The 12,500-nt window shown below is 61.0% G+C and overlaps 2 non-coding genes across 2 annotated transcripts; both read right to left on the bottom strand.

Annotated features, from left to right (window-relative positions):
- Positions 1-799: 799 nt before the first annotated feature.
- On the bottom strand, positions 800-952 carry LOC142795103 (5.8S ribosomal RNA). Its single transcript, XR_012892760.1, has one exon. It is a non-coding gene; the product is annotated as a 5.8S ribosomal RNA (ribosomal RNA).
- Positions 953-2,671: 1,719 nt separating this feature from the next.
- On the bottom strand, positions 2,672-4,486 carry LOC142795109 (small subunit ribosomal RNA). The gene has a single exon (XR_012892765.1). It is a non-coding gene; the product is annotated as a small subunit ribosomal RNA (ribosomal RNA).
- Between the last annotated feature and the right edge of the window lie 8,014 nt (positions 4,487-12,500).

Genomic DNA, 12,500 nt, shown 5'->3' with positions numbered 1-12,500 from the left:
GGGCAGCCACGCAGCCTGGCGAGAGGCATCGTCTCGTGTAGCGTCGCCCCCGCCCCAACTGGAGTGGCCCAGTTTTTTGAACGGGACGGGAACTGCGAAGCACTTAGACCGACGGCGGACTACGACGAGAACGCCTTAAGCTTCGCCAACGTTTCGCCAACTCGTGCGGGAGACTTTTTCCGCTTCGCGGCAAGTCGTCGCGCCGTGCTCTCCGCATCAACCGCGTACGCAGCGAACCGCAAACGTCGGGCGCAGCCTCCTCACCTCCCTGCGCTTTGCGCGCGAACGTTCCCTGTTCGCGCGGCAAAGCCTGGAGGAGGCACGGCCCCGCAGCGTGTTCGAGCGCCCGGTCTACGGGACACCCTGCTTACTTCGAGGGCAACAAGCGCAACGCAAGGCTGCGATCTCGCGCACTTTGCGCACGGCTGGAGAAGCTTTGCTGGCCGGCTTTCGCTCCTCGTGTTTACCGTGCGTTAAAGTTGCGCGTCCGTGGCTCTCGCAGCTCTTGCGCGCCCGGTCGCAGAGAGGAGTACGCAACCTCGACCGCACTTTCCCTGCAGGCTTCCTTCCGACTCGAAGTCCTGCGGCGGTCTCAACGAGGTGCCACATCCTCAATGCAGTCGGTCGCCCCCGTTTCGGTTGGGCTCTGGCACGACGGTCGCCACCGTCTCGCCCTTGAGTGGCCGCTGTTGGCGCTCGCTGTGAGGTGTTCAGCGTGCTGTCCGTGTTGCCGACGCGGTCAAAACGAGTCGACGGCTCACGTTCCCTTGTGCGCCGAAGGCTCTCTTGATATGTGATCCGACCCTCAGACAGACGAAGCCAAGGGAAGACCCAAGGCCGCAATGTGCGTTCAAAGAATCAGTGCTCAGTGTGTCCTGCAATTCACACCAAGTCTCGCAGCTGGCTGCGTTCTTCATCGACCCGAGAACCGAGTGATCCACCGCTTAGAGTCGTGAAAAAGTGTTTGTTCAATTCCGTACAGTCAAAACCAAACGTTTCTGGCACTCGGCCAAACAGTGGCCAAGAAGGGCGCTTTTCAGCGCACGCTTGGACTCCAAAACTCTGCCGCGCCTTTTTCGGCTGCCGCAAATCGAGCAAACGGTGTGTTTCGGACGGCGTTTCGCTTCCGCTACTTGCGAGTGCTTTCGTGGTCCACCCCTCTATAAATACTCGGGAGGCGTCGAAGCCGGTTCTCCAAGCCGGACCCGTAGGTATCGTTGTGTGCTCGCTCTCATTGGCCCGCCTAACCAGAAAATGCCTGCGGTACACCCATTTGGATAAGAGTGCACGCAGATGCGGGCCTCGACGGCTACACATTTCCTCGGGCGGCCGCCTCCCGGCCTCCGTGGAGCGCGGGATGCACGGTCCCATCGACAAGCCTCTCCCGTTTTTACCGTGGCGTCGCGGTTCACCACGGCGGGCGGGTCGGTCTCCTCCGCATAAAAAGGGGGACCCCCGCTTTTTGTTCCACGAAATCGCACAAGCTTTTTTCGCATCCACGGTTTGCCACCGCACACCAAAATGCCGATCCGGCTGCCTACTTTAGCCAACAGGTGGAGCCAGGCGCGCCGTACTTGCGCGGCACTTCCCACGTCCACCGAAGTCGGTGCCAAGGACCACTTTCGGCGCCGGAGCCGCGTACGAGCCTACTCGAGGCGGAAGAACGAAGCCAGCAAGGGCCTGGCCGCAAGTGCGTTCAATTGTCGGGACGTCCAAGTCCCTCGTTCTTCCGTGCTTCCTCTTTCGGCAAGTCGTTGCGGCACCTTCCCAAAGCGCGCAGACCCGCTAATCGCGACGAGCGCGACGTGGCCGTGCCGCCTTTCCCTCGGCAGCAAGCAAAACGCCTGGCAACGTCGACGCTCCCCTAACCGCGATCTCGCACCGTGTTTCGTGTGGCGAATTCAAAAGCCGGCCGGCGCTGCTGCAACCATTACGGTCGGTACGCATACGCCGCGGAGGGCGGGACGGTCATCGGAGCGTGCGGTTCCTCCATCGAGTACTGCGCACCTCGGCCGTCGCATCGCCGTGCCATGACCGGCCGCGCGTCAACGCGAACCGGTGCCAGCGAGATCCCTCGCCTGCAAGAACCGACCGGCAGCCTCCGTCACCAGAGGACGCGGAGGCGCTTGCCGCGGACGGCGGGACGGTATGCACTGGTGCACAGCGGACCCGTCACATCGCCAGTTCCTTGACCGACCGCCGACGCTTGTGCCGTTCCTCTCGTACTTGGCAGTCGCCGCGCGATTGTCGGGTCTCGTTCTTGCACGCTCGAACGGTCGGGAGGGCACTCGGCTGGCGTTTCGGGAACGCGCAGCCTCGCCTTCTACCGACGTAACCACGACTCGCCGTTCGCGCTCCGCCGCTCCTGTTTACAGTACTAGGCGGTCCCGCAGCGGTCGGGTCGCGCATTTCGAGCGCTTCGAGCCACGGTGCAGTGGCGGGTCGAAAGCCGACCTATGAGTGCGTTGCGCCGTTTGTACCCGCGTCCGCCACCTGGCCGACCGTCCAAGGTCGCGGTGTTGGCGTCCGCTGGGCGCAACAATTTGTCACGGGGTGCCGCTCCACATTCAGGCAGCCCCGTGGGGAAAAGCCGACCCCGCGTCCAAACGGGGTCAGCGGCAGAAAGTGTCGGGCGCAGACGCAGCTGAGGCGCTCACCCTTCACAATCCGTTAATGATCCTTCCGCAGGTTCACCTACGGAAACCTTGTTACGACTTTTACTTCCTCTAAATGATCAAGTTTGGTCATCTTTCCAACAGACCGGCGCAACCGAAAGGCCGCGCCGGACATCGGTCCGAAGACCTCACTAAATCATTCAATCGGTAGTAGCGACGGGCGGTGTGTACAAAGGGCAGGGACGTAATCAACGCGAGCTTATGACTCGCGCTTACTGGGAATTCCTCGTTCAAGGGGAACAATTGCAAGCCCCTATCCCAATCACGAAAGAAGTTCCACGGGTTACCCAGTCTTTTCAGACAGGGATAAAGACACGCTGCTTCCTTCAGTGTAGCGCGCGTGCGGCCCCGGACATCTAAGGGCATCACAGACCTGTTATTGCTCTGTTTCGTGCGGCTAGGAGCCGCTTGTCCCTCTAAGAAGGTTGTAAGGTGCTGGGAACCCCGCACCTATTTAATAGGCTAGAGTCTCGTTCGTTATCGGAATTAACCAGACAAATCGCTCCACCAACTAAGAACGGCCATGCACCACCATCCACCGAATCAAGAAAGAGCTCTCAATCTGTCAATCCTCCCAGTGTCCGGGCCGGGTAAGTTTTCCCGTGTTGAGTCAAATTAAGCCGCAGGCTCCACTCCTGGTGGTGCCCTTCCGTCAATTCCTTTAAGTTTCAGCTTTGCAACCATACTTCCCCCGGAACCCAAATACTTTGGTTTCCCGGAAGCTGCCCGCCGAGTCATTTGAGTAACTCAGGCGGATCGCTGGTTGGCATCGTTTATGGTCAGAACTAGGGCGGTATCTGATCGCCTTCGAACCTCTGACTTTCGTTCTTGATCAATGAAAACATTCTTGGCAAATGCTTTCGCAGTAGTTCGTCTTGCGACGGTCCAAGAATTTCACCTCTAGCGCCGCAATACGAATGCCCCCGTCCGTCCCTCTTAATCATTACCTCGTATTCCAAAAACCAACAGAACAGAAACGAGGTCTTGTTCTATTATTCCATGCAAGTTTATTCAGGCGACTCGCCTGCGTTGAGCACTCTAATTTTTTCAAAGTAAAAGCACCGGCCATCTCGAGGCACACAATGAAGTGCACCAAGAAAGAACCGGCATGATGTTCAGTCCGAGCCGTCGCATCGGGTAGATGCACTACTCGTCTGGAACTGAGATCCAACTACGAGCTTTTTAACCGCAGCAGCTTTAGTATACGCTATTGGAGCTGGAATTACCGCGGCTGCTGGCACCAGACTTGCCCTCCAATTGATCCTCGTTAAAGGATTTAGAGTGTACTCATTTCAATTACGGGGCCTCAAAAGAGTCCCGTATTGTTATTTTTCGTCACTACCTCCCCGTGCCGGGAGTGGGTAATTTGCGCGCCTGCTGCCTTCCTTGGATGTGGTAGCCGTTTCTCAGGCTCCCTCTCCGGAATCGAACCCTGATTCTCCGTTACCCGTAACAACCATGGTAAGCAAGTAACCTACCATCGAAAGTTGATAAGGCAGACACTTGAAAGAAACGTCGCCGGCTCGTGGCCATGCGATCAGCACAAAGTTATCCAGAGTCACCACACAATACGGGCCGAAACCCGATCGATCTTGGTCTAATAAAAGCACCCGTTACCCAAAGGGCTCCAGGCTCACTGCATGTATTAGCTCTAGAATTGCCACAGTTATCCAAGTAGGAAGAAACGATCTAAGGAACCATAACTGATTTAATGAGCCATTCGCGGTTTCGCCTTATTTCGGCATGTACTTAGACATGCATGGCTTAATCTTTGAGACAAGCATATGATTACTGGCAGGATCAACCAGGTAATCGTTCGACTGCGCGTCCGTCCTCGCCCTCGGCGGGCCGGACGCAGTCTGTGTGCGGCGGAGGCCACCTTCAGGCGCCCCAACACGCTTATTTTGCACTCCGAGATGACGGCGTTCGAGCTCGCTACGGCACAACCTTCCCGAAAGACGAGTGGGAGCCGTGCGGCAAGAAGCACGTTCATGCTCGCTCTTTTTCGTTGCATCGACTCGGTCGCGCCGTGCGGGTTGCCCAAGCCCGCTGCACTGTCGGTGGACCGGCCGGAACTAGCAACGGAGCCGAGACTGCAAAGCCGCCAGACGACGGGTCACGCCCGCGTCTTCGGCGCTTTCGCATCTGAATCGCCCGAGGACGACACGGAACACACCTCGATATCGTGGTAAAACGGCACCGTCCGACAACCAGCCCCTAACGCATCAAGCGGATGAGGCTGCAGACGACTGCCGTGGATTCCCCTGGAGCAGACCCGAGGACACGCTTGACGAGGCCGAAGCCCGCCGCATATCAGACACCCGGTCGCTTTCGCGTACGCCGCTCACGAGAACCCCCACATAATAGCAGCGATAAGTACCCAGACCTCCTTGGGCCCTAATACGAGCGTACTCGAGAAAATTTCACCGCGGGTGTGCCCCGAAACGTGTGGCATGTTGAGCGTGCCACAAGTCTACGTCGCTCTCAAACCCGCCGAGGTCGTAGAATTTGCGACCCTACTCACGAAATTCCCACCGAGGATACGGCCGCAAACGTACCGCACCTTGGGTAGGCCACGAGTTTGTGCAACACTACGCTGACGGCACAGCACCGAGGTCGTGCGCGCACGCACGGGAAAATTCCGCCGCGGTTTCTGCCGAAAACGTGAGGCACCACGACTCTCCGCAAGTTCGCGTCGACTGCGAAAGACCGAAGTCGTGAACGACGTGTCCGCTACTCGCCGCCGACACGCTGGACACCAAACGTACAACGACTCGACGGCGTCGTAGAGGCCCACGACGCGGTTTTCCTTAACGACGTCTCGGCGTGGCACCGACAGGTTAGAACGGCCGACCAACGTTCCCTGTCCGCCGTTCGGCTCAGTCGAAGGGCTCGGCGACTTCGGCAACGCTGCGAAGCCGCACGGTGACGCACGCCATGTCCCCATTTTTTTTTTTCTTTCTGCGTCTGCCGGGGTGCCCCTATAATAGCAGCGATAAGCACCCAGACCGCCGTGGGTCGCTCGCCCCGGCTGACGTGGTTTTTCGTACTCCTGCGGCGGTCGCCGTCAAGCACGTCCAAATACGCTACTTTCGTGGGCGCATTCACGCTCTTTCGCTTCGCCGGAGTGCCAGCACTCACTCTGCCAAAAACGGCGAACATCCGAGCGGCGGTTCCCACTTTTGCGTCGGCGTCGCAAACCCCGCCCCGGCAGACGAGGTTTGCCGTACTCGTGCGACGGTGGCCGGCGGGCACGTCGAAAGACGCCGATATCGTGCGCGAATTGGCGCACCTTGGCTTCACCGGAGTGCCGCCACTGACTCCTCCAAAAACGGCGAAGATCCGAGCGGCGCTTCCCACTTTCGCATCGGCGTCCCGAACTCCGCCCCGGCTGACGCGGTTTACCGTACTCGTGCGACGGTCGCCGGCGAGCACGTGGAAAGACGCCGATATCGTGCCCGAATCGGCTCCGTTCGGCTTCGCCGGAGTGCCAGCACTGGCTCGGCGAAAGACGACGAACATCCGAGCGACGGTTCTCACTATTGCGTACGCGTCGCAAACCCCGCCCCGGCAGACGCACTTTGCCGTACTCGTGCGACGGTCGCCGGCGAGCACGTAGAAAGACGCCGATATCGTGCCGGAATCGGCCCCGTTTGGCTTCGCCGGAGTGCCAGCACTCACTCGGCCACAAACGGCGAACATCCGAGCGGCGGTTCCCACTTAGCCGTCGGCGTCCCGAACTCCGCCCCGGCAGACGCGGTTGCCGAGCTCGTGCGACTAGCGACCGCGAAGCCGTCTCGCGACGCCGCTTTCGTGCGCGGCTCCCACTGCGACCTGGGTCACCCGAGGTCGACGAGCAAAAAAGAATGTCGAAAAAAATTTTTTTTTTTTTTGCGTCTGCCGGGGTGCCCCTATAATAGCAGCGATAAGCACCCAGACCGCCATGGGTCGCTCGCCCCGGCTGACGTGGTTTTTCGTTTTCCTGCGGTGGTCGTCGTCAAGCACGTCCAAACACGCCACTTTCGTGGGCGCATTCGCGCTCTTTCGCTTCGCCGGAGTGCCAGCACTCACTCTGCCAAAAACGGCGAACATCCGAGCGGCGGTTCCCACTTTTGCGTCGGCGTCGCAAACCCCGCCCCGGCAGACGAGGTTTGCCGTACTCGTGCGACGGTGGCCGGCGGGCACGTCGAAAGACGCCGATATCGTGCGCGAATTGGCGCACCTTGGCTTCACCGGAGTGCCGCCACTGACTCCTCCAAAAACGGCGAAGATCCGAGCGGCGCTTCCCACTTTCGCATCGGCGTCCCGAACTCCGCCCCGGCTGACGCGGTTTACCGTACTCGTGCGACGGTCGCCGGCGAGCACGTGGAAAGACGCCGATATCGTGCCCGAATCGGCTCCGTTCGGCTTCGCCGGATTGCCAGCACTGGCTCGGCGAAAGACGACGAACATCCGAGCGACGGTTCTCACTATTGCGTACGCGTCGCAAACCCCGCCCCGGCAGACGCACTTTGCCGTACTCGTGCGACGGTCGCCGGCGAGCACGTAGAAAGACGCCGATATCGTGCCGGAATCGGCCCCGTTTGGCTTCGCCGGAGTGCCAGCACTCACTCGGCCACAAACGGCGAACATCCGAGCGGCGGTTCCCACTTAGCCGTCGGCGTCCCGAACTCCGCCCCGGCAGACGCGGTTGCCGAGCTCGTGCGACTAGCGACCGCGAAGCCGTCTCGCGACGCCGCTTTCGTGCGCGGCTCCCACTGCGACCTGGGTCACCCGAGGTCGACGAGCAAAAAAGAATGTCGAAAAAAATTTTTTTTTTTTTTTGCGTCTGCCGGGGTGCCCCTATAATAGCAGCGATAAGCACCCAGACCGCCATGGGTCGCTCGCCCCGGCTGACGTGGTTTTTCGTTTTCCTGCGGTGGTCGTCGTCAAGCACGTCCAAACACGCCACTTTCGTGGGCGCATTCGCGCTCTTTCGCTTCGCCGGAGTGCCAGCACTCACTCTGCCAAAAACGGCGAACATCCTAGTGGCGGTTCCCACTTTTGCGTCGGCGTCGCCAACCCCGCCCCGGCATACGCGGTTTGCCGTACTCGTGCGGCGGTGGCCGGCGGGCACGTCGAAAGACACCGATATCGTGCGCGAGTCGATGCTTCTTGGTCTCGCAGGAGGGCCGCCACTCACTCCTGCAAAAACGGCGAAGATCCGAGCGGCGCTTCCCACTTTTTCGTCGGCGTCGCAAACCTCGCCCCGGCAGACGCGCTTTGCCGTACTCGTGCGACGGTCGCCGGCGAGCACGTCGAAATACGCCGATATCGTGCCCGAATCGGCCCCGTTTCGCTTCGCCGGAGTGCCAGCACTCGCTCGGCCAAAGACGACGAACATCCGAGCGACGGTTCCCACTATTGCGTACGCGTCGCGAACCCCGCCCCGGCAGACGCGGTTTGCCGTACTCGTGCGGCGGTGGCCGGCGGGCACGTCGAAAGACGCCGATATCGTGCACGAATTGGCGCTCCTTGGCTTCACCGGAGTGCCAGCACTCACTCGGCCAAAAACGGCGAACATCCGAGCAGCGGTACCCACTTAGCCGTCGGCATCCCGAACTCCGCGCCGGCTGACGCGGTTGCCGAGCTCGTGCGACTAGCGACCGCGAACGCGTCTCGCGACGCCGCTTTCGTGCGCGGCTCCCATTGCGACCTGGGTTACCCGAGCTCGACCAGCAAAAAAGAAGGTCGAAAATTTTTTTTTTTTTTTCTGCGTCTGCCGGGGTGCCCCTATAATAGCAGCGATAAGCACCCAGACCGCCGTGTGTCGCTCGCCCCGGCTGACGTGGTTTTTCGTACTCCTGCAGCGGTCGCCGTCACGCACGTCCAAATACGCCACTTTCGTGGGCGCATTCGCGCTCTTTCGCGTCGCCGGAGTGCCAGCACTCACTCTGCCAAAAACGGCCAACATCCGAGCGGCGGTTCCCACTTTTGCGTCGGCGTCGTAAACCCCGCCCCGGCAGACGCGGTTTGCCCTACTCGTGCGACGGTCGCCGGCGAGCGCGTCGAAAGACGCCGATATCGTGCGCTAATTGGCGCTCCCTGGCTTCTCCGGAGTGCCGCCACTCACTCCTCCAAAAACGGCGAAGATCCGAGCGGCGTTCTCCACTTTCGCATCGGCGTCCCGAACTCCGCCCGGGCTGACGCGGTTTACCGTACTCGTGCGACGGTCGCCGGCGGGCACGTCGAAAGACGCCGATATCGTGCCGTAATCGGCCCCGTTTGGCTTCGCCCGTGTGCCAGCACTCACTCGGCCAAAAACGGCGAACATCCGAGCAGCGTTTCCCACTTTCGCATCGGCGTCCCGAAGCCCGCCCCGGCAGACGCGGTTTGCCCTACTCGAGCGACGGTCGCCGGCGATCACGTCGAAAGGCGCCGAATTCGTGCACGAATCGATGCTTCTTGGTCTCGCAGGAGGGCCGCCACTCACTCCTGCAAAAACGGCGAAGATCCGAGTTGCGCTTCCCACTTTTTCGTCGGCGTCCCGAACTACGCCCCGGCTGACGCGGTTTACCGTACTCGTGCGACGGTCGCCGGCGGGCACTTCAAAATACGCCGATTTCGTGGGCGCATTCACGCTGTTTCGCTTCCCCGGAGTGCCAACACTCACTCTGCCGAAAGCGGCGATCATCCGAGCGGCGGTTCCCACTTTTGCGTCGGCTTCGCAAACGGCGCCCCGGCAGACGCGCTCGTGCGACGTACTCGTGCGACGGTCGCCGGCGAGCACGTCGAAAGACGCCGATATCGTGCTCGAATCGACCCCGTTTCGCTTCGCCGGAGTGCTGCCAGTCACGGCGCAGAAAACGGCGAACAAGTGTTTTTTTTTTTTTTTTTCCTAGAATTTGTGTTATAGAAGGCACATTTGATATCGGACGATAATTTTCAACTTTATCACGCGCACCGATTTTCGTGTAGAGGTTTGCAAGTTTATGGGAATTTCTCCACTTGGAATAATGCGATTTAGTAGTACTACGAGAACTTCATGGATGTACTCAAGGGTACGGGGCAAGTCAGTTACGTCAACACCTGCAGATTTTTTACACTTCAAACTGAAAATTGTTGGTTGTGAGTCCTCGTGTGATATTAAAGGCCGATTCGCTAACACATAGAACAAAGAAAGAAAGGAAGAAAAAACGCCCGCGCTCGCTCAAGAAACCTGGGTTCGCAACAAGTGGCAACAACAAGCAACCGAGCGAGTGCGCCAAAACCCGTGGCGGCCGAACAAACGCGAAGTCCCAACCGCGTCAGCCGGGGCGGCACGGGACAGGAAAAATCACTTCAGCCGGGGCGGCGGGGCACCGAATAAACCTCGTCACCTCGTCGCAGGATAAAAGAGGAAACAAAAAGTCTAAACAGCGTCTGCTGGAGCGAATGCGTAATAAAACAACAACAACAAAAAAAAAAAAACACCCGCGCTCAAGAAGTCTGCAATCACCACAAAAGGCGACTGTGACCGAGCAGCGTCAGCCGGGGCCGTGCGGAAACGGAAAAACCGCGACTACCGGGGCGTCGAGGCACCGAAAAATCCACTTCAGCCGCGGCGAAAAAAAAAAACAAAAAGAAAGACGGAGGGGGGGGGGGGAACCACGTCTGCCGGGGCGAAGGAAAAAAAAAAAACGCGTCTGCCGGGGCGAGCCCGGGTGCGGCACCACCGGGAAAACTGTGGCAAACAGACATGGCGATCGAGTGAGTGGGCCGCCAGCCAGGCTCAGCCAAAAAGTGCAAAGTCCGAACTGCGTCAGCCGGGGCGGCAAAAACCACGTCAGCCGGGGCGGCGCAAAAAACCGCGTCTGCCGGGGCGGCACGAAACCGCGTCAGCCGGGGCGGCGCGAAAACTGCGTCAGCCGGGGCGAAAGAAAAAAAAAAAAAAACGCGTCTGCCGGGGCGAGCCCGGGTGCGGCACCACCGGGAAAACTGTGGCAAACAGACATGGCGATCGAGTGAGTGGGCCGCCAGCCAGGCACAGCCGAAAAGTGCAAAGTCCGAACCGTGTCAGCCGGGGCGGCAAAAAACCGCGTCAGCCGGGGCGGCGCAAAAAACCGCGTCTGCCGGGGCGGCACGAAACCGCGTCTGCCGGGGCGGCGCGAAAACTGCGTCAGCCGGGGCGAGCCCGGGTGCGGCACCACCGGGAAAACTGTGGCAAACAGACATGGCGATCGAGTGAGTGGGCCGCCAGCCAGGCTCAGCCAAAAAGTGCCAAGTCCGAACTGCGTCAGCCGGGGCGGCAAAAAACCGCGTCAGCCGGGGCGGCGCAAAAAACCGCGTCTGCCGGGGCGGCGCGAAAACCGCGTCTGCCGGGGCGGCGCGAAAACTGCGTCAGCCGGGGCGAAAGAAAAAAAAAAACGCGTCTGCCGGGGCGAGCCCGGGTGCGGCACCACCGGGAAAACTGTGGCAAACAGACATGGCGATCGAGTGAGTGGGCCGCCAGCAAGGCTCAGCCAAAAAGTGCTAAGTCCGAACTGCGTCAGCTGGGGCGGCAAAAAACCGCGTCTGCCGGGGCGGCACGAAACCGCGTCAGCCGGGGCGGCGCGAAAACCGCGTCTGCCGGGGCGGCACGAAACCGCGTCAGCCGGGGCGGCGCGAAAACTGCGTCAGCCGGGGCGAGCCCGGGTGCGGCACCACCGGGAAAACTGTGGCAAACAGACATGGCGATCGAGTGAGTGGGCCGCCAGCCAGGCACAGCCGAAAAGTGCTAAGTCCGAACTGCGTCAGCCGGGGCGGCAAAAACCGCGTCAGCCGGGGCGGCGCGAAAACCGCGTCTGCCGGGGCGGCACGAAACCGCGTCAGCCGGGGCGGCGCGAAAACTGCGTCAGCCGGGGCGAGCCCGGGTGCGGCACCACCGGGAAAACTGTGGCTAACAGACATGGCGATCGAGTGAGTGGGCCACCAGCCAGGCTCAGCCAAAAAGTGCTAAGTCCGAACTGCGTCAGCCGGGGCGGCAAAAACCGCGTCAGCCGGGGCGGCGCAAAAAACCGCGTCTGCCGGGGCGGCACGAAACCGCGTCAGCCGGGGCGGCGCGAAAACTGCGTCAGCCGGGGCGAAAGAAAAAAAAAAACGCGTCTGCCGGGGCGAGCCCGGGTGCGGCACCACCGGGAAAACTGTGGCAAACAGACATGGCGATCGAGTGAGTGGGCCGCCAGCCAGGCACAGCCGAAAAGTGCCAAGTCCGAACTGCGTCAGCCGGGGCGGCAAAAAACCGCGTCAGCCGGGGCGGCGCAAAAAACCGCGTCTGCCGGGGCGGCACGAAACCGCGTCAGCCGGGGCGGCGCGAAAACTGCGTCAGCCGGGGCGAGCCCGGGTGCGGCACCACCGGGAAAACTGTGGCAAACAGACATGGCGATCGAGTGAGTGGGCCGCCAGCCAGGCTCAGCCAAAAAGTGCCAAGTCCGAACTGCGTCAGCCGGGGCGGCGCAAAAAACCGCGTCTGCCGGGGCGGCGCGAAAACCGCGTCTGCCGGGGCGGCGCGAAAACTGCGTCAGCCGGGGCGAAAGAAAAAAAAAACGCGTCTGCCGGGGCGGCAAAAAACCGCGTCTGCCGGGGCGGCACGAAACCGCGTCAGCCGGGGCGGCGCGAAAACCGCGTCTGCCGGGGCGGCACGAAACCGCGTCAGCCGGGGCGAGCCCGGGTGCGGCACCACCGGGAAAACTGTGGCAAACAGACATGGCGATCGAGTGAGTGGGCCGCCAGCCAGGCACAGCCGAAAAGTGCTAAGTCCGAACTGCGTCAGCCGGGGCGGCAAAAACCGCGTCAGCCGGGGCGGCGCAAAAACCGCGTCTGCCGGGG

This window comes from Rhipicephalus microplus, unplaced genomic scaffold (assembly GCF_043290135.1).
Source record: "Rhipicephalus microplus isolate Deutch F79 unplaced genomic scaffold, USDA_Rmic scaffold_550, whole genome shotgun sequence".
Taxonomy (NCBI): Eukaryota; Metazoa; Arthropoda; class Arachnida; order Ixodida; family Ixodidae; genus Rhipicephalus; species Rhipicephalus microplus.
This window is presented reverse-complemented; position numbering and strand designations above follow the sequence as displayed.